The sequence below is a fragment of the Mus musculus genome, chromosome 1 (assembly GCF_000001635.26).
Source record: "Mus musculus strain C57BL/6J chromosome 1, GRCm38.p6 C57BL/6J".
Taxonomy (NCBI): domain Eukaryota; kingdom Metazoa; phylum Chordata; class Mammalia; order Rodentia; family Muridae; genus Mus; species Mus musculus.
Window position 1 is genome coordinate 105,113,146 of NC_000067.6, and position 22,207 is coordinate 105,135,352.

A 22,207-nucleotide genomic window follows, 5' to 3' on the forward strand; every position below is an offset into this window, starting at 1 on the left:
TAAATAAGAGAATGAAAATCTGAAATAGTGAAAATGAAGTAGAAAATTAAGCCTAGCTCTAAAAGAAGCCTGACTTCTGCCCTACATGTGTGACCAGAGATAATGCCTTTGGGAGTGATACACTGAGGGCAAGTGAGCCTTGGCAAGCAGAACTAACACTGAGGTTGATGGCTTTGAGTCAATAGAGAGTTGATAAGGACTGAAGACTGAGGTCCACCATGTCACTCATGTCTGTGTCATAGAGCCTCAATAAAAATTCAGGCCACCAATACTTCACACAGGACTTCCTGGTCCTCAGGTGTCAGTGCTGGGACAGCAATTCATTCTAACATAGGCCATGGTTTTCAACTTTCAGGGCTACAACAAGCTTTTCACAGGAGTCATATATCAGATAGGTTGCATATCAGATATTTTATATTATGACCCATAGCAATAGCACAATTACAATTATGAAGTAAGGGCAAAAATAATTTTATGGTTGGGGTTACCACAACGTATGGAACTTTATTAAAGGATTGTAGCACTAAGAAGTTTGAGAACCACTGCTATAGGCAAAGAAACTCTCATTTGGTTCCTTCCTAGGATTTATCCCTATGTGTCAGGCTTAGAGGATAGCGTTTGAATGGCCCTGAGCCACATGTGATGTGTCATCACTGAGCTTACAAAGGGAAAATACCCTCAGCTCTCTATATTGCTTTAGACTTGCATGCAGGACTTTTCTTCTTCAAATCTCCTGTTGTTAGCATTATTTATGTTACTGGCAACGCCAAAAGTAAAACCAAGGTCTTCATAAGTGCTAAGCCCAATCTCTTCCACTGAGCTGACCAGCTAGACAGCAGGGTTTTGGTTTATTTTGCTTTTGCAGAAACACCTTACCATCAATAGCTTCCTCAGTGTAGCTTACAGAAATTAAATAACAGATACAGACCCAGTCACTTGTTTATTCTGGAATACCATCTATCCTCTTGCCACTAAAGGGAGTTTTGCAAACTCTACAGGTTTAATGTTCAAGCCTTGTGTGTGGTCTCTCCATCCACACAGTAGCCCCGATACTTCCTTTTATGGGGGGTGGGAGGAAGGGGGCTTCCAGGTCCATGTTCCTTGCTATCCATGGAGTTCCTTTTCATGGAAATGATGACTATGATGTCAACTGCCCATCAGGGAGTCTGGCTGAGACTCTGCATAGAATGTTCATCTGTAGCGCTTTTGTAGGGAACGTATTTTCAGAGTAAAGGTTCACAGGGGTGGGGTGGGGTGGGGTGGGGTATGGTGGGAGGGAGAGTAGAGGGAAATAGCACACCAATAGCAACCTCTCAGGCACTTCACGTCCACGCAGAACCTCAGAATGTGACCTCAATGGGAAACAGGGTCTTTGTTGGTTTGAGATAGGGCCATTTTGGATTTGAGTGGCTCCTACATACAATAACTGTCCATAAATGAGAGAGAACAGTATACACAAAGACACACAGGGAGAAGCCATGCATTCAGGAGATTGTAATAGAAGCCAGAAGCACTGGTAACCAGCAGAAGCCAGGGAAAGACAGTAGGTGTTCTTCATCACAGATTTCAGCCTCTTTAACTGTAGGAGAATACTCTGATGATGTTTCAGGCTCCCAGGTCTTGAAGTTTGTTACCTCAGCCCTAGGAAGCCAATAGGAGTGATCCTTTGGGCAGCTCCATGTCCCTGCCCTTATGAGTAGACCACAGCACGGACTCTCCTTTCTCTAGTTTACTCTTTTGTCCTAGGAAGAGAATATTTCAGGTAAGAGAAGAGTTCTTTCACATTTCCACTTTGGACCATGTGGATTACAGTCACAGTCCAAAAGCAAACAAAGCAAAAAATCAGAGGTTGTTGACCCAGAGAGTAAACATCCCATTGAGGTGAAAGCAGCAGACTGGAGCTGGAGAGGTGGCAGAGGTTAAGACGCACCCACCCCACCCACATCAGATGGCTCACAACTGTCTGTAACTCCTGCCCAGAGAATCCAAGGTCCTCTCTCACCTAGAATCCCTGCATTAAAGAGTACATACTCATACACCATTTAAAATAAAAGTAAGTCTAAAAAAAAAGGAGCACGAGAGCAAAAGAGGTTTTTTCCTTTTTCTTTCTTCTCTCTCTCTCTCTCTCTCTCTCTCTCTCTCTCTTTCTTTCTGTTGTTGTTGGTGTGGTGGTGATGGTAGTAGTAGTAGTTTTGTTTGTTTTATTGCTTTTGCCACTGGCTGACTGGGTGACTTTAAAGGGTGAAATATGACTAAAGTTCTTTGCGTGTGCGTGCGTGTGCGTGTGTGTGTGTGTGTGTGTGTGTGTGTGTGTGTGTGTGTGTGTGTATCTGTGTGATATCCACAAACATGGTACTGTGATTTATTCAAGGACTTATGAAGAGGAATCGTAGGTGCAGGGTCAAGTAAATCATTACCATCTCTTTGTGGGCGTCTTTAGGCTCTGAGGTCCTTCCCCTGCTTGTGGAACAGAGACTGACTGCACATGCAAGCTTGCACTCAATGACTAAAGTTCTTAAGACTGCCATAGTCTCAAGATGATCTGATTGTTCCTTAACTAGGGAGTATATTTAGTAAATAATAGCCTCAAAACCAAAGAAAGATCATTCAGGAAAATGTGGAAACCCCTGTGAACTCTAAGTTCTTTGCAAAGACAAGTACTCCTAGGCTTTGAATCCATGTTATCAAGGGCTTTTTGACTGTGACATAATACTGTGCCTGCAACTGCCTATTTTATAGTATAGATACAGTCCCAGAGGCTAGAAAAAAGACCTTCCTTGTAAATGCAAAAGTTCAGTTACCTTGGTAGAGTCCAGTCACTTAGCACTATTCTCACAGCAGCTGAATCTCAGCAAGAAAACCGAAAAAAAAAAGAAAACAAGCAAGTGTGTTTCACTATCATTTCTCATTTATACAAGCACAAGGCCCTTGTCAAAGAAAATCCTCCTGCAAATCACAATCAAAGAAGTCTCCATTGAAAAGAGCACATCTCCTCCTAGCCTGGAAACTGTTCCCACAGCATGATGGGTTTTCCTATCCACCTTGCACATACTCAACTCAAGGTTACAGAAAATATTTAATTATAAAATATCATCTTTCAATCTTTAGATTGCTTATCAAGGCCCAAAATATTGAGGGGGGGGGGGAGTCCTCACTGGCTGTTCACAGTTTACTCAATTTTCCTTGAACTCATTAGCAATGGGGAGGAAAACAACACTAGCAAGAATTAACTTAGGTGCTGGGTCCTGTTAACAGCTTTCTCCTACTTCGTCCAAGACCTTTAGTCCCTGTTGACTTTTGCGTTCCCACACTGCTATTCCCCTTTCACCTAAATCCCTCTGTGCACAGCAACTGGTAAGAAAAACATTTGTTTTATTTATATCTTTGTTTTTTAAAGCTTAATTAGTTCAAGTCTATTTATGTGCTCTACCTAAAGTATGGCTTAAAGCCATCAGCATATTATTTCTGTTCGGCTAAAATCACCAATAAGAACCTGCTTAAGAATATTGATGTGAGCCAGGTGTGGTGTGGTGCATGCCTTTAATCCTAGCCCTTGGGACATAAAGACAGGGGATCGGTAAATTTGAGCCAGGCTGATCTACATAGCAACTTCTAGGGCTACACACAGAGACTGTCTTTTAAAAAGGATGTCAATGTTGACAAATTCTTCCTGCAAACCTGAAGACCCTAAGGGGGAAAAAATCACATGAGAATTTTTGGGGTGCGTGTGTGTGTGTGTGTGTGTGTGTGTGTGTGTGTGTGACAGGATCTCACTATATAGTTTAGTCTGCTTCATAGTTCTAATCGCCCTGCTTTGTCTTTTGGAATGCTAGATTGTTAAGGTGGGCCCCGTAGTGGCAAACTTACAGTAATGCATCTTTAAGAGTGATATTTTGTTGTAGATGAATCTTTTTTGGGAAAGAAGATAAACACTCTAAGAACTATTGATGCCCACTGTATTTCTGACGTGAATTACGCATGTTCAGAAGTATTCCTTTCTGCTCTTTTTCCTCCTTGAGCGATGACCTTGACCTAAGTAGACCACATTTGAAATTGAGCATGCCTAGTAATGTGCCCACCTCCAAAATACTTTCAGATATAAATGGTGCAGTTTCCCCCACATAAACTCCTGAGGCCTGTTTATTCTCAGACCATATTGCTTTGAAAATTATTTCCCAAGATCTCCCAACAAGCAGCAGGTAATACAGCTTTCTTCCTTTCATTTCTTGGCTGTCCTTGGGAGACTTTTTTTTTTTTTAAGAAAAGAGATCAGTTTAGAAAAGAAAACAAGAGTCCCGTGAAGACTTCCACTAATATTTGGAAATTAAAAACAGGCCAAGCCAAGAGTTTTGTCACATTAAAATAAATGATAGAACAAAATTACCTGATAGCAAAAATATGGCAAGTAAAAGCTACCAATAATTCATAGTGAGGATAAAGAAGGGGTAAGGAGAAGGCTTCCCAGTGAGGTATGGGAGGGGTGAGACTGCGCAATGGAAGGTACTTACTGCAGGATGGGGTGAACTGCCCTAGACTTTCTCCTCCCATGCTTGCTCTTCAAGAGTCTTGCTAGGTATAGATATTTTTGGTTTGGAGTGTCTATTTTCTTATTTTCTTGTTGCTTCTGTTGTTGTTTGAGACAAGAAAGAATTCCTCAGTCTCCCAAAAGCAGGATTATAGGAATGCTACCTAACACAACTGGTTTTCTTGGATCCAATTATCAGCTAAACAACGACAGCCAGGCAAAACACCTAGAAGATAGTTTGAGACCCTAGCCATCTCTCTCGGGTGTCTCAAAAATGTTCCAGTCAGGTTACAGTAAGAAACAGCACATTTTTGGTGCAGTTCAAACCTTACTGAAGTTCAGAACAAAATCCAGCTTACATAGACTCTGGTTGCTCTCCGGTCTAGATGCCAAAATAAGTTATTTAGCAGCCAGCAGCTCCTGGTGACTAATTCATCTGTGCTCTGAGAATTAGTTTTGAGGCTATAAATGAATGTCACTCTCTGAACTTCAGGAACAAGGCTCAACAAAATATGAATCACTATGCTAATCCAGCAGTGGTCTATGCATGGTGTAGGCTGCAGTATTTGTTCTGGTCCTAAGGGAGAAAGCAATGATATGTCTAAAGCAGGGTGTTTCAGAGAAAGCATTAGCACGGTGAATTATAACGGGGACACAAATGAGAAAACAGTGAAAGTGACCTTGAGTTCTGTGCTCAAACTCATTCCCTGTCAGCTGGTAGTCAGGCTGATAAAGACTGCTGTGGCTGACATTACACTGCTCTGTTTAATGGAAAACATTAACAACTTGGTTGTATTTTGAATACACTAAGGCATGAGAATAAACAAAAGGGGAGTCCAATGACTTCTTGCTAGAGATGTTTTTCTTTTCCCTTTTTCTCCCTCTTCAATGTTATCTCAGCCTGGGCATTTTAATGGAATGCACTTGAGAAGCTGTCTACTGAAAAGAAAGGTTAAAGGTCAAATCTCCAGACAGGTGACACTGCCTTCCATCTTTGAGCAAAGTGGAAAGGGAAACTGTTTTCACTCAGAGAGACAGTACCATTCTACAGGACAGAAAGTAGAGACCAAACAAATGTCAAGGCAATGGTCAAGGTCATGACACAAATAAGGGCTGAATTAACACTCATCACCAGTTTGTTCTAAGGTGGGGGTTAGACACAGTCCAGGAGAGTCAGGGCACAGCTGCCTCTGTCTGAAGAACTCCAAGCATGGTGCACTAATTAAAGCCCACACTCTGAGCAACAATGCAAGTGTTCCATGCATGGAAACTTGCACATGATCTGACAGGAGGCTGAGGTTGCCTGGCCTAGACTTCTCCACCCACACCTTAAATTTGATTACTGAATGTTGTTTGAAAGTGGGAAAATGAGCTGAATAAATTTTATAACCAAATTCAATGTGGCTCCTTTAGTTTGCCCTGTCCCCTGGGTAAAAACTTCTCCTTTCGATGGTGTAGCATCAAATTAGCTATACCACTTTGTGGTCCCGACAGGCCACAAATTGTACCCATTCAAGAGCTAATCTGGATTCGCCAGTGAAAGACACACACACACACACACACACACACACACACACACACACACACGTTACTTTTAAATTTGCTTTGACTAACACAAAGGCAGGGAGTTTTAATCCTCTCTGCAGCTTACACACATTTCACTCTGGTACTCCTGGTGTCTACACCCTCTAATTGTATATTTTATCTTTGTTGCCCTGGCTTCTAACTAGTGGCTCACTTTTCTTCACTGCCCAAAATGCTTCTGGACAGCCCTTCTTTGGGCTGCATTCCTTCTCACCTACATTTGATGATTTTCCTTCTGCAGCTCTAAATCTGACCATGGTGATTCCCTCCTTTCCAGTCCCTAGCCTGAGCAAATCTAAAGGTCCCACCTCAGTCTAACTGCCCAGCCATTTGTCGTTGGCTCTTTATTGATCAATCAAAAACCAGTTGGGTACAAGGACCTTCAGTGTTTGAACATGCAGATTCCTTGATTTGGGAGGGGGGGATTAATTCCAAGCATTAGAACTAATCCCCAGCAGGATGGAGTTCAGTTCTCATACTGAAGCATCTATGAGCAGCTTGGGCAAGTCAGCTTTCTGTCAGAGTGATAACCCACCTGGTATAAACGACTTAAAAGTAGAAAGAATTTCTTTGTGTTCAGAGATTTCTGCCCATACTCACTTAGACCCATTGCTTTGAAGGCACACACCACTGTCAGGAGTGTATGGAGAAGTCAAACTACTTTAATCCTGGCTGTTGTGATGAGAAAAGGAGAAAGAAATGGACATTTTCCAGGGTGCATCTCCACCAACCACCTTCCCTTATGTCAGGTCCACCTCTGGAAGTCTCCACTGGCTCCCAGTAGAACCATTAGTCTGAATAAAATCTCTATCTATGCCTTTATGTGATACTTTTGATCCAAGACAGAATAGTATTCAAACTGTAACTAGGCTGGTTTGAAATTAATTCTCCTCTTCCTATTCAGCCCAGCTCTTTCTTCTTTCAGGGAAATGAAAATTAGGGTTGCCAGACAGCCTGGGAGTTGCTACTGGTGGTGCTGGCTGAGGGAAAGGGAGAGCTTGCACTTGGTAGTTCCACTTTCACTGAGGGACTGAGAATTTCTCAGAGCACTGACAATGTTTTTGACATGAAGTGTTTGAGCCCACTTTCCAACCAATACAAAAATATCGTTGATAGTGTTGAGACAATGAAGGAAAAATTGCAAAATTAGCCAACATCTACCCAGACAAGGTGACTTGTAGAGATTGATGTCAAAGGTGCTGTACTTAGAAAAGAGGATACCTCCAGAGTGATGCACATCAGCTATGGAGGTTGTCAGAATGTGGTGCACCTCCTACAGAAACATGATTTGTACTTTGAAAATCTCGAGATGTCAGACAATGGGTTGCCTTCAGCTCCTAGGCAATTAAAGGTAATAGTTTCAATGCAAAAGAGACTCCGATGTTTGGTCCACATCAGTTCCATTTTGGTCAGAGTCAAAAGGAATTCTATAAAAGTACATTTGTACATTTAAATGGGGCAGGGGGACAAACATGAAACCATCTAATCTGTTCTGCAATTTAAATATCCTCCATTGTCAAAAAAGAGAGAAAAGATCTACCTATAATTGCAGAAACTTACCAGATCTTCAAGAGGTAGAAATCAGGAACCAAGAGCAGATTCTAAGGAGCTACAGAAACCAAGTTGGTCAAGGCTTGTGTGAGATTCACAGCAAAACTTCATGCACAAGGAACTTTAAAGGTTTCCTCAAAGCAAAGACTTATTTTACCTAGTGTTAGGCAACCTTCCCATGAGCCTGCAGCTCCTGCTGGCCTCTCCAAACTATATGTTATTCATCTCCCCAGAACCTGTTGGCTCCTGAGCCAGGAAAGAGGGAAACTAGACATCATTTTAGTATGCTCATGGTTAGAAGGCCTTGGTGCAGAAGTCTGCTCTCTACACTGATGCTGAGTTAGGAAGCAGACAAGCATTTCCTTTTAGTTAAAAAGGTAAAAGTCTTACCATGACTTGAACTCTGCTTTTCTTGTATACTTAAGGATTCAGCCCACCACTTGTACAGAGCTGATGGATCAGTTTTTGTAAACAGAACATTGGTTTATGCAAAAATTAAGTGATCAGTTAGCAACTATAGCCCTTCATTGAGAACTTCTGTCAGCCTGTGTTCAGGATAAATAAAAACCTGATTCTGACCTGGATTTAAATCAAGCTCTCTCCACCCTGCTATAAGGGGCTAATTGACATTTCTGAGACTTTTCTCTTTTTTTTTTTTTTTTTTTTTTGGCTCTTTGTTTACTTGTGGTGCTGCTCTACTTAATCACTGAAAACCAACCTGCACTACAGACCTGGAATCTGGTCCCAGAGCACTCCCCTCCAAAAGAACTGCTTTGACTTCCATTGTTAAGAGGAAACTAGAACATGGTTTAGGAAAGAAGAAGGATTTCTTCTGAAAAGGATGAGAAAGTCATCCTTGGATGAGCTTGAACTACTAATTTGCACACAGGAAGACAAGACACTATCATTGAACCCTGTACAGCTACAGCTAAGAGTTCCTGGAGGATATATGCAAGGCAGCATCTAACAAGGCACACACTAATTTTGCTTGTAAAGAAGTTGCTTGTAAAACCCTCTTTCCTATCCCCTTTCTAAGGAGATGATCGTCTAGACAACGGTTCTTAGTCTGTGAGTCACGATCCCTTTGGCAAACCTTTATCTCTAAAAAAAATCTGCATTCTGATCTATAACTAGAAAAATTAAAGTTATGAAGTAGCAATGAAAATAGTTTTATACTTAGGGGTTACCACAACATGAGCAACTGTATTAAAGGGTCACAGCGTTACAAAGGTTGAGACACACTCCTCTAGACCATGAGTGAACCAGGAGGCCCCTTCTGCTTTGGCCAGACAAAGGTTTAAGGTCATCAACTATGCTTCCTTTTCTAGAACATCTCCATGAGGGTTTTTAGGTCAGAATGGTATTCCTAAAAAAGGGACTCATAAGCTTAATATACAATGGACAAAGATAAATGATATTGTGTGAAAGCATGTGTGCAAGAGCACACATGCACGCACGCACACACACACACACACACACACACATACACACACAGAACATTTTTTATATACAGTAGTCATTTTTCTCTTCTCCTACCCCTGGTCCATACCTAAAACTGAAGACACTTCTATGCTATTCTTTCTCTACACATACATACCCAGAGTAAGGCTGAATTTATAAATAGAGACTATATGAAAATAACAATAATAGAATAGAACCATCATAGTCATATCTAGCAATAAAAGTCATGAATTAAAACATGAATTATTAACTGCTGAATTTCCCATGTAAATTTTTTACCATAGTTCATGGGGTAACTGAGTCCATGAAGGTAATATTAGACAAGGGGAGGAAGCCAATGTATACTTAATAAACTGTGTACTTCCCCACTTGCTCCCCAGAGGCCTCTTCCCTCTTTCTCTCTCCTCTCTCTTTCTGTCCCCCTCTGTCCTTTTTTTTTCTCTGCCTCTACTCCCTTCCTCAGAGCCCCTTCCCACATCCCAAATAAACTTCCTTTTATGCTACAAAAAAACCTGTGTAGTTAATAGGTTGTGTATGGTTTTACATATTTTATTATTATGTATAACTATAAATATTTTCATATATTTTCCAGAAAGCCTGATAACCATTAAAACAACCAACACCAAAGAGCCTTAAACCTCTGCTGAGTTCCCTTTCTTGAGTGTCCTTGAGTGTCCACACCTGGACACTGTAGTTGGTGTCTTTAATCTGTATCTGAGATAAAACAGAATGTTTCAGAGAGGTGGAGAAGAGGTTGGGTTCTCACTAGCTGAGAAATCCCAGAAAAATGGCCTGGCCTGATTTCTGAAGATAGAGAAGCCCTGAGCATGCAAAAGTAAGTAAGTGTGTATTGCAACAGATGGTGGATTGTCTCAACTGCATCTCCCACTGAAGAGGCCCAGGAGGCAACCAGATAAAAACTACAGTCCAGCAGAAATGTGTGTGTGTGTATATATACATATATATATATATATATATATGTATATATATATATATATATATCTTTGAAGAATCAAAATAAAAGTGTTCATTTTTAAAAAGCATGAATATTGGGACCTGGAGAATGTTTTAGTAACTCTGGCTATTCCAGAGGACCCAGGTTTGATTCCTAGCACTCACATGACAGCTTACAACAGCTGAAACTCTTGTCCCAGGGGATCTGATGTCCCTCGGTCCTCTGCAGGCACTAAACACACATCCACAGACATATAAGCTATGCAGGTAAAACACCATACACAGAAAATAAAAAAAAATGTTTAAACTTAAATAGTGATCTAATTATTGCCTAGCCATTTGTGAAAGTCTATGGTCACAATCACCTTGAAGAAATGCACAGATTAAATAACTCCATAGACTAAACAACAAAGAGGAATTCATGACAAAACAAAACAGCTTGAAAACTATGGAGGAAAGAGTTAATAATTAAATAAATAATGGAGAGAAATAAAATAAGACACCTTCCTGCCTGAAGAGAGACTCCAGTCAGTAGATTATGATGGTTCAGCAAGCTCCATGCAGGACTGAGAGAAGCATGACACAGCTCCTGGACAGAGCACTCTAGCAGATGCTTACTGCGTTCTCCCATCCTTAACCGGACTCCTTTTCAGGATGAGGTCCAAGGATTTCATGCTTCAGAACCAAGAAACTTGGTGAAAATTCACAATACAGAGGTAAAATCACATCTATAGCTACGTCTGAGCAAATGCAGCTTCAGGCGAAGGGCTGACAGAGAAGATTTGCTTGAAGAATTTAAAAACATCCAAGGCTAGGTAGAGCTGCTTCCTCTAACAGTGTAATGTTCTTCCTCAGGGAGTTGCCGCTGGCCCTTCCCCCAACACACACACATACACACACTCACACACACTCACACACACTCACACACTCATTCCTGGAGTGCAGGGGGAGGAGCAGAGGAGGAATGAGAGAAAGGGGGCAGAGAGTACAACAACCGCTCTAAGCAATGTTGATCTATTTGGGGAAAACAGATGGGAATGGTATAAACAGCTTCATAGCTTTTTTTTTTTTTTTTTTTTTTTTTTTTTAATGTTCCAACCTTGACTTTGAACTTTGAAAAGTAACAGAAAAACATTATCTAACACAACCACATTTTCCCTATCATTTCCTTCATATCCTACAGAATACAAAGCCAGACAAGAGCTCTGCATCTGCATTCTGTTCCCAGAGAGGGAAGAGAATATCACACATCTTTTGTCCGAGGTTTAACAGAAGTAAAGTCCTAAGCAAGCCATGGGTATTTTCATATCTGTATTCTCGGAGACCATCTGTATTTAGAAATAACCACTGCATCTAACCAATAAGTTTAATAAGGTATCAATTATGACCAAATGCACTTATTTGACCTGTGAAATGGTATCACACCTTAAATGCAGAGTACAACTTCAGGACCCTGCAACCTTCCTTGGCCCTTTGGCAGTCTACCCTTCCCTTAGTCTCTAGGATCAGGCAAACAATAGCTGTCCTGCTGCTTTCTATCACTACAGATGAACCAGCATTTTCTCCATAAAAGCAAACTCTTACAGTATGTGAATTTCCTCAGACTGAAGTAGCAAATCAGAACACACAGCCTGGATTTAAAACCTAGAGATGGATTTTCTCGGGGCTAGAAGTCTGTGGCCAAGGACTGGGCAGGATTACACTCCTTATGAAGGTTTAAAGCTTCCTCGTCTTCTCTAACCTCGGATGTCTCTGGGTTTCTGGGCTAGTGGCAATAGTGTTCAGGTTTCTGTAACTGTCTTCATGTAGATTCATGCAGAACCGATATGTCTGTGTTCTTCCTCTTATTAACTTATCACCCAACTTAGCGTCCATCCTCAACACAGGAGAATGTTGTCTTGGTACATTTTAACTTCCTATGCCTGAAAAGACCCATTTTCCAGTAAGCCCTCATGTATGAGATGCTTAGTCTTGGACATGCCTTTATATGGCTATGCCATCAGATGTTGTGACTCTTTTTAGCTTGGAAAACAGGCATGTAGGTAATCCAGCACTCTCTGCCTAGAGACAAGAGAATCTTCTGAAGTTCAAGGCTAACCTCAACTAGATTACATGTTGAGACCATCTCAAGTTACATACCTCTTGACTCAAAAAAGAAATAGAGTTTTTGCAAGTTACAAATTACCCCATGTTGGATCATGTGTGCACAGGCTTCTATGTGGGTATTTGCTGTCATGTTCAGTGGGTTGCACCCAAATATACATCTAACTCTACAAAACCTACAAGAAGTTTCGCACGCTCTTGTCCGCATTTAGCTTCCCAGCAGAAGGGTAGAGTTCTACTTACAATAGGTTTGGATGACACTCACCTGCAGTCTCAGTACTGTGGAAGCTCAGGAAGGAGGACTGTGAGTCTGAAGGTTAACCTGGGCTACATAGTGAGTTCTGGTCTGGCCCAGTAGTAGTGGCTACTTTGACTATCTCGAACAAACAACAAAAGAGTTCTGACTATGCTCCATCTTCTTCAGAACTTGATATTCATACAGTTTTTCCCACACAAGCTGTCTCAGTGAGTGTGTAATCAATTATGTCTCATTGTGGATTATGCTTACATTTTCCTGACTAATGATGATAATAGTCAGGAGATTATAGTTATTGGTATATTTTATTTTGGAAAGTGCTTGTTTAAATATTTTGCTCACTTGAATCAGTCTATTTGTCTTATTAATAGGCAATACTTTTTGAGAGTGATTGCTTTCCTAACAAACATGAACAAAGCTATTCATAACTTGGTGTTTAAGAGGATGTGCTAAATAACAAATAGAAGTCCTGCTGTGAATGGGTCTAGTGATGTCATGAAGAGGAAAAGTTTAACGGGTGACCAGGAGAACAAATGTCTAGCAACTGCTCTGCCATTTACCCTTTAAAAGCCATAGTAAATCATATAGATCCCTGAGCCCCTATCTCTTCATTTTACAAATGAAGAGATTTCACTAAAGTCATGAAACCTCCAATTGTGGAAATGTAAGCAGTTCTTTTAAATAATGTTCAAAGCACTGACAGAGCCTTCAAAATACGGCAGTTTTGTTTGTTTGTTTGCTTGTTTTGTTTTTAATTTACTGGTGATGCTCATGAAGTCTGATGAAAACAACATGAAGGAAAATGAAAAAAATTATCATTGTATAACTGCAGATAGCAACATGCTTAGAGGATCCTTGAACCAATATTCACTAAAGAACAGCTCAGTATCAATTGCAAAGATCAGTTACAGTGTCTCTCAGAGCCTGTGATTACAGCTCATGACACTGACTGCACAAGTCACGTTGTATTCTAGTCAAGGCCCCAATAAGCAACAGCAGCAACAGGGAAGTACCTGAATACATAAGATAAATGTACACTTGATATTTCTATTTCTATAAAATATCTCCTGCAGCAACCTCTCTGCATTCTTTCACTAATGCTATTGACTTTTAAAAGACTTTATTAGAGTGTTCTCTTAAAAGGAAAAATGTTTACGCCCAAGTGAACTCATAAATGACTAGGAAGTTAATCCTATCAGGTACCTCCTGGGGCCATAAGTAAATTACTTTTCTAAAAGCAACAAAAAGTATACATGAGATAAACTTGCTTTCACTTTCATTTTGTCACAAAGGTAATAACATCAAGAGATAACTCGAAGATCAAGGTTGTATTTCTTCCTAAGAGTGACAGTCGACACAAATCAAACTGGTCTGATTGAGCCCATAATTCTGATATCAAGACCGAATTATACTGATTTATACTAAAGGCCGTTTGGCCAAGACCTCTCAGCTTCCATTGGCCCAGACCATCATCTTCAGAACTGGCCAATGTAAATTACCAGGTTAAATATGGATATAAATGAAGCAAATGATGTAAGAAATACTGTTCTGGTATACATGTCCTATAGTCATGGCCAATATTAATTGATATTTCTTATTTCTTGTAGAATGCTCAGCACCTGGATTGGAAGTCCCCCCAAAGGCAGAATTTGTCCTTGCTTGTCATATCAGGCTCAAAGCAGCATGGATTCCAGACACAATGTCAGCTCTAGGTCTTTATAACAGAAGTGCTAAGAACCATGTAGAAACACTGCCCCCCGAGAATCTGAGTTTGTCTTCTCTGGCTTGTTTGGAGGGTCAGCATCCATCCAAAAGTATTGTTCCTTCCTCTGTCTCTGTCACCACAAATTTTGTTTTTTCTAACATTTTATTATAAAATGTCTTAAATACACAAGAACACAGGAGGAGTGAGGAGATTTCACCCTGAACATTAATATCTTACTTTCCTGGTTTCTAACATATCTATCACCTATCCATCTTTCTATGGAATCTTGGGGTGGGGTGCATGTCCCTGTGCATGTTTCAAAGTAAATTATAAACCCAATTCTATCATCCTCATACCCTCACATTTAACTCTTTTTCCTCTTGCCACAGTTTTCTTTAAACAAGGTCATTCCTCTCCAGAAATAATTTTGAAATGAATTTACATAATCTTCCAGGAAGAAAGCCTACCCAAAACAATAAAGTTTGTCATCTCTCTATACATTTTCTTTCCTTTCATATAGAAGTGTGGAATTTCCCCTTGATGGACAATTGAATTTATTTTCCAAAACCTAGACAACTGAATGACCTTCCAAAGAAAAGAGTCTCCAGACTGTCCTTGATATCAAAGGTCTATTTATAGAGCTAGGACATTCCTTGTCAAATATAGCATTCTGATTCCCTCTTTTATTTTATTTGTCCCTCTCTTGGTTACTCTCCATCCCACTTCATCTGCAGATTCAGACATGTACCTAGACTGCTAGAAAGAGTTTGAAAGGTGAAATCCCAGGGAAGACTCAACTTGAAGGCTGCTTGATTACCTTTGTGTCACTGAGACAGAATATTAGACAAAAGTGGTAGAGCCATTCACTGACATGGTAATAAGTTCCGGCTCCCAGTAGAAAGGTCCTTGCGGATGCTTGACTCTGGATAAAATTGTCTACAATGGTTTTTGGTGTTTCTTACTTGCCTTACTTTTGCCTTCTTAATAAAGTAGCAGTGGTTTGGGATGGCCTGGGGAAGAGAAATGGACATCCTGCTACATTCTTCTACATCCTCCTACATCCTGCCATATCCCACTAAATCTACCCTACTCAGGCCCGGTCCTCTGCTGGAGCTGGTCCACAGCACAAATGCAAACAGTGAAATGTATAGTTCAGCTCACAGTTTCAGGGCATTTCAGTCTACTGTGACCAGGAATATGGCTTACACGCCCTCACATACACATGTTCACATACCACATTCACATTCATACATTACATTAAATAAATTTTTAAAATATCTGTCATTGATACAGTCAGGAGCCTGAGGAACATGCCTCTAATTGCCTGATCTCAGGAAACAGAAGCAAAAATTTTGAACAGAAACATTGAGGATGGTGAGGCCATGCCTCATAAAAGCAAACAAACAAACAAACAAACCAGGAATATTTGCATATATAGTACATGTATTCTGCTCTTTATATATGTAGTCACATAGGTAAAAGAAGAGAGATTACCCATATTAAAAGGAAAAGGTGGCACAGCAAAGAGGGTAATCATGACTAAGAAAAACAATATAGGAAATTACAAATATAATGGAAGCATTGAAATAAAAGGCAAAAATGTCAGAAGCAGGGCAAAAACAACCCATAGGCAATAGTGGGAAAATAAATAGAGCCAGAAATTCATATAGAAAATATTCTTACAGAATTTCAGGGTGGCAAAATGCCCTGGCTTTGAGCTCTCTTTATGGAAAAGAAAACTCATGAATCCATAAAGAGGAATCATGGAAAGAAAAAGAAAATCATCAAAACAATAGGGTACAACTGCTCTGTGTTTCGGTACTGTGCTCTCAAGAATCCGAGGACACAAAATGTACAAGGCAATTAACAAAGAAATGCTATCATTTAATATGAAGTGTCCCCATGTGTTCCAAGGTTGAGACCTTGGCTGGTGGTGATGCTTTGCCAAGTATCGGGTCTGGCTGAAGGCAGTAGGTCACCAGGGTGAGTCTGGGAAAGGTGGGCCTTATCCAGCCTCTTCCTGTCATTCTTTCTGCTTCCTATCACCATGAAGTGAGCTGTTTCACCTGGTCACTCTCTTCCTGCCACTCCACGGTGCTCCAGCTCTGCATGAGCCTATACATAGTGGAGCAAAGACATCATGGGCCAACACCACAGAGCCATGAGCTGTACAATCAGTCTTTCCTTCTTCAGAATGTTGTTCTCGGTACTATGTCACAGGTATTCTCACACAGGGAAGACCCAATCCAAGGGCAACATCAGATGCTTCAGTTCTCTTCAGAAGATGTAGAGAAGTAGGAGCCATTGATTTTATTTTATTTCATTCTTCTCTTATATATTACATCCCAACTGCAGTTTCCCCTCTCTCTCTCTTCCATCCAGGCCCATACAACACCTCTTCCCAGATGAACCCACACCTCTGCCTCCCCTCAGAAAGAACACACCCCCGAAGTACATCAACCAAACACAGCATAACAAGCTACAATAAGGCTGGGCATGTACCATCATATCAAGGCAACTGAGTAGGAAGAAAATGGTCCCACAAGGAAGTAAGAGAATCAAGGACAGCCCCACTCCTCCTGTTAGTATTCCCACAAGAACTCAGCCATAACATATATGCAGAGAATCTAAGTCAGTCCTGTACAGGTTCCCTGATCTCTGCAAGTTCCCATGAGTCCCAGGCAGTTGATTTTGGGAACCATATTCTGTGAGTGTCCCTGATCTCTCTGGTTCCTCCAATCCTCCTCCTCCTCCAACCCTCCTTCTCCTCCTCCTCTTCCTCCTCCTCCTCCCCCTCCTCTTCCTCCTCCTCCTCCTCCTCCTCCTCCTCCTCCTCCTCCTCCTCCTCCTCCTCCTCTTCCTCCTCCTCCTCCTCCTCCTCCTCTGGAATCCCTGAGCTCTGGCTAATGCTTGATTGTGGGACTCTGTATCTGGTCCTATCAGTTAAAGTCTCTCAGGTATCTCTTTGAAGATTCTACTAGGCTTCAGTCCCAGTAAACTCTGCAGGCAGGACAAACTGTAGGTCAAATGTTTGGTGGATGGGTTGGTGTCCCAATCCTTCCACTTAAGGCTTTGCCTGGTTACAGAAGATGAACAGACTCCCTATCCCCCATTACCTGGAGTCTTTGCTAGGGTTACTCTCATAATTCCACTGTTTCCATTGTGCTAGCCCCCAAAATGTCCCCTAACTCCAGCCGTTTCTCCCAATATTTTCTCCCTTTCTCCTATCACTCATCGGATCTCTCCTGTTCCCAACCCCACCTGCCCCCAAACCATCTGTAAAATCTGTTCTACTTTACCTTCCCTTCGAGATCCCTGTGCACCTCCTCCACCACTGAAGTCCTCCTTATTTTGTAGCTTCTCTAGGTTTGTAGACTGCAGCACAATTATCTTTTCCTTTACAGCTAATATCCACTTGCAAGTGAGTATATAACATGTTTGACTTTCTGGGTCTAGGTTACCTCACTCAGAATGATTTATTTTTTCCTATTTCCATCCATTTGCCTGCAAACTTCATGATGTCATTGTTTTTAATAGCTGAGTGATACTCCAATGTGTAAGTATACATTTTCTTTTTTACCTTCTTTTGTTGAGGGGTATCTAGGTTGTTTCCTTTTTCTGGCTGTTATGGATAAATATCCTATAAACACAACTGAGCAACTGTCCTTGTTATAGGATAGGTTGCCCTTTGGGAATATGCCCAGGAGTAGTCTTGGGTTTTGAGATAAAATGATTTCCAATTTTCTGAGGAGCTGCCATATTGATTTCCAGACTGGCTGTACAAGTTTACATTCCTAGCAGAAGTGGAGGAGTGTTCGCCTTGCTCCACATCCTTGCCAGCATGAACTATCTGCCACTTGTGTTTTTTATCTTAGTCATTGTGGTAAGTGTAAGAGTCAGTTTGATTTGCATTTCCCTGCTGGCTAAAAGTGTTGAACTTTTCTTTAAGTGCTTATAGGCCATTTGAGATTCCTCTGTTGAGAATTCTCTGTTTAGGTCTGTACCGCATTTTTGTTTGATTATTCTGTTTGTTGATGTCTAGTTTCTTGAGTTCTTTATACATTTTGGATATCAGCCCTCTGTCAGATGTGGACTTGATGATTATCTCTTTCCCATCCTGTAGGCTGATGTTTTGATCTTTTGATGGCGTTCTTTCCTTACGGAAGCTTTTTTAATTTCATGAGATTCCATTTATTTATTGTTTATCTTAGTGCCTGAGCTATTGATTGGTGTTATGTTCGGGAAGTTGTCTCCAGTGTCAATGCATTCAAGACTATTCTGAGAAGTGGGAGCCTTTGAGGAGACAAGGATTGAACAAAGGCCAATAGAAAGGAAATCAGAGCCTTGTCAGACTGTTCAACAGCAGTTCTGGATACCAGATGAGAAAACAGCAATGGTAGAAAAATGTATGAGAATAAACTGATTTCAGTATTGGTTTCTACATGCAGCCAACCAGGCTAAATGTATATGTAATTTTTGAGTCCTAGTGAAAAAAGCTGTGGGAGTCTTGTTCAAATGTAAAATCATAAGGTGGTCACAACAGAGCAGCAAATCCTCTCCTAACAAAGTGGCCACGTGGTCCTGCATGGGTCATGCACCCATGACCCCAGCCTGCCGGTTTACCAATCACATGTAAAGGAAACACAAAGATACTACCTGTGATGATTAGTGTTGTCAACCTGACAGAATCTGGAATGCTCTGAGGACTGAGGATTATCTTGAGCGTGTTCATACAGATGCACCACTCCATTGTAGGGATCCCACACCACATTAACGGAAGGGAGCTGAGCAGACTCATGCTTGAGTTTCCCTCACTTCCTGGTTGTGAAGATGATGTGCCTTGTCCTTTCGTGTCCTCACTGCCTTGACTTCCATCCGCAGTAAACGAAAGCATGAGCTGTAATCAACCTTTTTCCTTTGCTGTGCTTGTGTCTGGGAAAGGAACTGAGACACTTCCCATGCACCTTTGCTTGGGTGATATGTCTGAGAAGAAGAAGGAAATAAAACAAGAGAAGGCTAAGCAGGATTTGAGGAACAGAGGAACACAAGACAAAATTTGTGGGGAATGGTGTGGGAGAAAAAAAAATATGTACAAACTAAAGCATGACCAATCCAGAGTAGACAGGAGGAAGTGCAAATCAGAGGCTGAGGGGAGGTAGGAGGAGGCTGTCACCTTGCCACTCGCTACACACTTCAGAGCACCGCCTCTCAGGAAGGAAGAACAGATTAATCGGAAAGATGACCCTTCAAGCAAGGCTGGACCCAGCAGTAGTCACTTCTGTACCCAACTTCTCCTATAAGCTAACTCACTCATATAATAGAGGAGAGAGAACAAAGTCTCTCCCCATGTGAGCAAATGGCCTGGGAAATGGAGGCTTTCCCTCAACTTGTACATCAGTGATATTTCACAGGAATGTTTTAATACGTCTATGTAAATAATGCTAGTTAGCAGTGATGCTTTCTGTGTGTCGTATGTATCATCCAAAGCAGACATTTACTGAATATCCACTCTGTACAGAGGAGCATGTCTACAAAGCTTAACTGTGTCTGGCATGAATTTTTAAAGGTATTGAAGTGATTAGAGTAATAGGTGGTAGCTCCACAAACTTGTCATTTGGACAAATGTCGTGTTTCCACCCCAGAGCACAGATGTGCTGATGGCTCTCTAGGGTCCTGACCTATTTCTTTAAAAATAATATATTTATTTTATTCACTCATTTTATTTTCTGTGACAGTGTCTCACTGTGTAGCCATGGCTGCCTGATCCTTAACATATCATAAAGGCTAGCCTTGAACTCATGGAGATCTATGGCCTCTGGTTCCTGAGTACTAGAATTAATGGCGACTTCTGCCATACCCAACAATTATTTATTTTATTTTTATATGTATAAGTGTTTTTTCCTGCCATGTGCAGGCCTGTGGCCCACGCAGGTTGAAAGAGGACAACTGTCATTATTTGAATGAGATGTCTTCAATAGTGCTGGGCATTAGAATTCTTCGTTCCCAGTTGGTTGCGATTTGGGGAGGTTTAGGAGGTATGGCCATGCTGAAGGAAGTATGTCACTGCTGGCAGGCCTTGACTGTTCAAAGACTGCCACCATTTCTAATTCGCTCTGTGCTTTCTGTTTAAGGTTCAAGATATAAGTTCTCAGCTTTCTACCCCAACTACCATTCCTCAGCTCTGCCATCTTGGACTCTCATCCTCCAGGAACCATAAGCCCAATACACCTTTCTTCCATAAGTCCTGTGGTCAGTGTTTTATCTTGAGGATAGAAAGGTAACTAATACGGAATTTGGATCAAAATGAACTGGCATTGCAGACAGTTGTGAGCTGTCATGTGGTTCATAGGAACAGAACACAGGTCCCCTGGAAGAACAGTTGAACCATATCTCCTAGTCCAGCCTGGCCTACTTTTATAAAGGACTAAGACCATGCAGCTGAACAAAAGCACTAAGGTTGGAAAATACCATGATCGTGGTCTACATTAAATTGACTGTACCATTTTACTTTGCCATGACTCTGGGTTAACTGTAAAGAGTGAGGTGCAACAGCAGGTCATCAAAGGTCCATCTCAAGTTTCCCATGGTCCATCCTTGATCTAACTCCATCTCTCCCTGCCTGAAGAAATGTGTGAAATCAGTGATGCCTCTGTGTTGAATAAACAAAGGGAGAAATAAGAACAGCAGTTAAAGGAGAGAGAAAGACTTTTCTTTTGGGCCTCAAATTAGAAGGGAGGCAGGGGTATTGAGATATGAAATCATGTTTCTATTTCAAGCCCAGTGGCTTATTTACCTTGAATGGATTAATTTACTGTGGTGGTATCCTGGCTTAGCATCCACAGAGAAGGTAATTTTAAAATCTTTGCCCTCTCCAGTCTAGGGGTCACTTTAGACTAGAATGCTGTATGTACCATGATACCCCCACTTTTCAGAAGCCTTCCTTGTTTTGAGATGTTAACCTTGCAGATAGATCCCTAGTGGTTTCTACTGGTGGCTTTCTTCCTACTGCAATTCTTCTGTCTTTTGAGTCGTTCACCCATTTCTCTACTTGTGAAATTCATCGTATTTCCCAGTAAATGTTTTAGTTTTTAAACGGCAGCACAGAAAGAAGGGCAACAAATGGTTTTTACACTTCCTATGTGCTTAACAGTGCCCAGGGAACTTACAGGATTTCATTTAATTCACAAATTGCATTCACAGTAGTTTCAGCACAGGAGAGGTAGTACACCCAAAGACAGACAGGACGGAAACCAACACCACAGACTCCCATTGACCACTTCTGATAAAAGCATGTCTCTAAGTCTAAGTTTTATACTGTATTATTAGTATAAGGGTCATTCCTGTGCTTCGGCACACATGTGGAAATCAGACGACACCTTGCGTAAGTCCATTCTCTCTTACCAGTGGAGCCCAGGGGTTGAACTCAGGCTGTGAGGACTTGAGGCAAGTGCCTTTACCCATTGATCCCTATTGTCAGTCCAATTTCTAAATTTCATGCCCTTTTGAATCTCTGCTAAAAATATTTTACACTCACATCTTGGTAATTTTTCAAACAGCTCTCAGGAAACTACCTGAGTTACTGAACACCAGATTATCTGCTTCTGAGAAACCACATCTTAATTTTGGTCTGGAGTATCCATTTTGGGTATACCATGGACCCAACTGTGCCCCCTCCACTACCACGAATGCACTGGTGTCTGCAAGTACAGATTTAGTACTGCTTACACTGAACGAGGCAGTGCTGGTCGGGGTTCCTGGTGGCCTTAGAGACCTTATGTCATCAATCTTTCTCCACTTCTCCTGTTTCCAAGAACAGTGGGAAAGACAACTTGCTGCAAATTATAATGAAGGTTGTCATCAGAATGTGACCAAACAGACTTCCTTATTCTAGACTTCCCACACCTACAGCTGATACCATTAACTTGTCTAACCCACTTCGTCTATGTATTTCTTTATGGCAAATCTGTTGACTAGAAAATTCTAATGCAGAATATATAGGACATCAACCAGGGACCATATGTTTCAGAACCTATTTGACTTGCTTAAATTGTTCAGAGGAGTGACTCTA

The 22,207-nt window shown here is 41.2% G+C and overlaps 2 long non-coding RNA genes across 2 annotated transcripts; one reads left to right on the forward strand and one right to left on the reverse strand.

Annotated features, from left to right (window-relative positions):
• Positions 1-1,348: 1,348 nt before the first annotated feature.
• Positions 1,349-10,611, reverse strand: Gm41925. The gene is made up of 2 exons (XR_878425.1): positions 10,579-10,611; positions 1,349-1,742 (listed from the first exon to the last, which is right to left on the reverse strand). It is a non-coding gene; the product is annotated as a predicted gene, 41925 (long non-coding RNA).
• Gm29012 (predicted gene 29012) lies at positions 3,308-14,635 on the forward strand. The gene is made up of 3 exons (NR_166438.1): positions 3,308-3,354; positions 9,714-9,956; positions 14,042-14,635. It is a non-coding gene; the product is annotated as a predicted gene 29012 (long non-coding RNA).
• Positions 14,636-22,207: the final 7,572 nt, after the last annotated feature.